Source organism: Mastacembelus armatus, chromosome 11 (genome assembly GCF_900324485.2).
Source record: "Mastacembelus armatus chromosome 11, fMasArm1.2, whole genome shotgun sequence".
Taxonomy (NCBI): Eukaryota; Metazoa; Chordata; class Actinopteri; order Synbranchiformes; family Mastacembelidae; genus Mastacembelus; species Mastacembelus armatus.
In genome coordinates this window covers 20,219,963-20,224,488 of record NC_046643.1, presented here as the reverse complement: position 1 = coordinate 20,224,488, position 4,526 = coordinate 20,219,963, and positions in this window count along the sequence as shown.

The following is a 4,526-nucleotide window of genomic DNA, read 5'->3' as shown; positions in this document are numbered from 1 at the left end:
TTGGAATCATTTTGTCAGTTTTTTTTTCTCAGGTGGTTTTGTCTGAGGTATTAAATACACATATTAAAAAAAAAAACGCAAAAATCTCATTGATTCAATCACAGAATTTGTGGTTTAATTTCTTTCTATTTTATATTCCTGTTGCAAAGTATTTCAGAGCTGTTGGGTTTTATTGTCATGATTCTTTTTAAACCCACTTTATTACAAACTGCAGCGGCTCAGACTGACTTATCTTTGAATCTGTCATCTAATCCTGTTGTTCATTCGCTATTTGTGTTTTTACTGAACACAATTTCCCATGAACCCTAGACGTTGGTGGCCCAGTGCTGCGTTCAAACCGATTTAAAGTGTAGGCTAAGTGTAGAAAGACCATTCATACCAGCCTCGGGTATTTTCTGATAATATCACAGACTGATAGGAAAAGAACAACAAAACAGATAAAATCCAGTATTAGCACCTTTTGCATTTGATTCAGCTCATTTAGCAGGAGTTATACGCTGTTTGCATCTGGTTTTGTTGAAATTAGGAATGTTGTTCTGGTTCTTCCCGTTCGGCTGAAATCTCAGAGGACTCCTTAGTTCAGATGTGTAATTACAGCAGAGATGGAGACAGAGAGGACACAGTGCTTTTTATACAGCAGAGATTACAAGTGTTGTCAATATGGCCGGTTCCCGCGCTGCTTCTCCATGGGAGCTGTATTAAAATCCAAAACATTTACATTTCTTTTTGCTGATTTGTCTTGGAAAGTAAAGTCCAGGAGACAAGAGAAGGATCTGTACGCTGTTCCAATCTGTGAGCACACAGGTCACGGGACTCATTCTGCACAGGTGAACCAAAAACCGCTTCTTAATTTGGGTTTTTGGTTTTCTGACGATTTTAATGGCTCAGTAGCCGACTAGCAGATTATCAAGAGGCTCTTGGCGTCTGCGTTTCATGACCACAGATTTGATCATGCAAATTTAATGCTGTGCAGAAACCAAGTGTTGCTCACAGATTGTACCAGCTGAGGCTTGCAGGCTGATGTCTGACTTACTTATTTTTCCAGTGGCTTGTTTTGAAATGAGGCCCCCCCCCCCATAGAAGGCTTCTTTATATACATGCACTTGAAGGTTACACACAAGATGTCATGCTAAAACACAGAGGTGAAGAGCGTTAGTGGATTCAGAGGCGTCGTGTCTTTGTTTAGATATTGCAGCTGGATCTTATTTAATTTAATAAAGTTCTTGTTACCGTCTATTCAGTCACACTTGTGGGTATTATGATTGCTCTCTTAATAAATTCTCCTTCAGTCCTGTCATGCTTGTTTTCCCCTTTTGATTCCCAAGAATGACTTTTACTTGATTTCCCATGAGCCTGTTCGCAGAGACCTATCCAAGCCCCAGGTGTATTATGGGAGATGTATTTCTGCCCTTGATGTGTGTGTTTTTCCTTCTTCTTCTTCTTCTACTTCTTCTTTGGGAATATGTTGAAACCTGCTACACAGATAAACTTTTGAATTTCAGTCCCTGGAAGAAAAGTCTCAGAGCTTCTCGCGCTCCCGTCTGCAGATGGATGTGGGAAGCCATGTGCTTTTTTTTCTTTTTGATATCTGGGGGTTTGGGATTTCTTCACGGACATTTCAGAAACTTTTTTGACAGTGCTATTTTTCTATGTAACTGTGTTGTTGCGCGGGTGTTTGAGGCCCATTTGCTGCTGTGTGATAAAACGGCATTGCGGGTAATAATGACAACAGAAATACTAACCATGATAACAATAATGTACACAGCCTTGTTATTTCTCCTTCAACTTTGTGGATTTTCAACTAATCTCTCCTTGTTGTGACTGTTATGAACTACAAGTCCCATGAGCTCAGCACTACCCTGACTTCTCACCAGTATTGTCCACAGGGATGATGATATATGTGGTTTGACTTTTTTCCTTCGAACACCAATAAAGGCTTATCCTTACTCACCATCCGAGCTTTTCTGCTTGTCTTGCTGTGTGATCTGAAAGTGTGTACGGACGATGTTGACGATACAGGTTCGCCAGAAACGAGGAATTCATTTGAAAGCGAGTGAGAAACAATCAAACAACCCAGAAATGTTAAAGACTAAAAGTTTGATTGAAGCTAATGAGACTTTATTTTTACTTGTGCTTTTAAAATGTGTTGTTTTGTAAGGAAAATGATAAGAGTTAAAGAAAAGGATAAGTCAACACCAGCCTCCTGTTGTACTAATCCACTGCTTAAAATAGGTCCCAACCAACGTCTCCGCATGTCGGAGTAACGTGTGTTACACCTACTGTGCCCAGGAACTTCATTTATTTTTGTGAGTTATTTTTAAGGATGAACATGTTCAGTTGGAATCAGCTCAGCACCACATTTCCAGAAGGAAAGTCAGACACGAGAAACTTAAATGAAAACATTGTTAGTTTATTGTGTTGGGGGGGGGGGATTATAGGTGATAGGAGATTATAATGTCGGATTAATCCTTTAAGAACAGCTGATTATGAGCTTCACTTCATTTTCTTCTCCCCAGCTCTGAAAATATATATTTCAGATGTCAATAATCCAACTCTGTGGGAAAGTAATGAAAGTCAGACGAACTCAAACTGTGGTTCTGGGTTCTAGGCCCTGAACAGGAATATAGAGAAATATCTCAGAAACATTATTAGCATTAACATTGAGAAACCAACAGGGACTAAACAGGACTGGACTAAGGTCTGATTCTTGCATTAACACATTTTCTGGAATTTACTGTGAATTAAATTTAGATTATTCCATCCATCCATCATCTGTACCTCCTTAGTCCTAACCAGGGTCCCAGGGATCAGCTGGAGCCTATCCCAGCTCTCTTTGGGTGAAAGGCAGGGGTCCACCCTGGACAGGTCCCCAGTCCATCACAGGGCCACATAGAGACAAACAACCTCACACACTCACACTCACTCCTATGGGCAATTTAGAGTCACCAATCAACCTGACATACATGTTTTTGGACTGTGGGAGGAAACCAGAGTACCTGGAGAAAACCCACACAAGCACAGGGAGAACATGCAGACTCCACACAGAAAGGCCCCTGATGGGTTTCAAACCAGGAACCTTCTTGCTGTGAGGCAACAGTGCTAACCACTAACCCACCATGCTGCCCTACATTTAGATGGTTTTCTTTTTATAAAACCACTGGTGTAATAATCTGTCTGATTCTGGAGTATTAAATGTTTTAAACAGGAAGTGCAGCAGCAGGCCATTGGGAGGCACTCAGACCCTTCTGGCAGCTCGGTTCAGACACCAGATCTGTTTGCAGCTCATCTCCCCTGTGTGCACGTACACTTTGTGTGTTTCATCTACACGCGTGTGCGCATGTCTTTGTGTGTGTGTGTTTCCATGGCCCCTGCTATGAGCTGTGGTTCTCCTACAGATTCGGGAGCAGAGCCCCTGAGCCTCAGTTATGTAACACACACCAGCCTGGTCTCTGCGCCCCCTGTGTGTGTGTGGGGGAGTGGATCGCCCGACCACCTGTGTGTGGTGGGTTGTTTCAGCTGTTCGGTGATGTTTGCGTCACCAGCTCCCCCCTTGTCACTCTACGGACCATCTGCCCAAGCTGGTGCTGATACTCCGAGCCAAAGCGTGCCACGTCGACTCAGTCGGATCCATACCCTGCTGAGCTGTGCCAGGCCCCGTCACCCTGCCGCTGAGTTTATTTACAGGCCGAAGAGTCCCAGAGAACTGGGATCTGAAATGAATCTCCTAACATGCAGGTGAATTAACATGAATCACCAAAGCAGGCATGAGTGTTATGGTGTTAAAGGTCACCCTGTGTTGTCTGTGCTCAGGCGCTGCTCACGTTAATCAATCAGCTAATTGTTCATCTCACTGATCGTTCAGGCTTTAATTGATCAGCAGACTAATCAGGAAAAGTTGCCATTACAGCATCTCAGGTGTGAACATGAGCAGAGGATGGAAAAGATCTGATTAAAAAGACACAGGCACATGTTTAACATCTCCACAGGAGGGCGCAATACATGAGGTGAGAGTGTGAGGGGACTCTTCTAACCCTGCTGCGGCCATATTTGTAGTCCAAAGCCCATAATCAGGAGTACTTTTTTTTTTTTGGTAACATGACCAATGCTTCTATTCATCCGATGATTTTTATTGAATAATAATAATAATCAATAATAATCGATTTTTCTCATGTCAGTATGTGTGAACAAGCTTTTTAAACCCACACCACAATTTGTTAACCTGGTTTGACGTCACAATCCAGTCACATTAACGCAGGTGTGTAGGGCGGACGTTCTCACCTGACGCTCCTTGGTGTTTCCTGATTTGGACTTTTTGCGGGTCTTTGTTGCGGGTCTGTCTGCGTCCTGACCTCTCGGAGCTCAGCTGGTCGTCGAACATCCTTCACTTCAGGTGCTGCAGGTCAGAAAAGCCGAGTTTGCTGACCCGACGTCAGGATCCCGTTCCCCGGATCTCCCCCTCGCCTTCACGCCGAGGTCCAAGGTGAGTGCGTCCAGCGTGTTTCGGCGGGTGAAGTAAACAGGCTTTG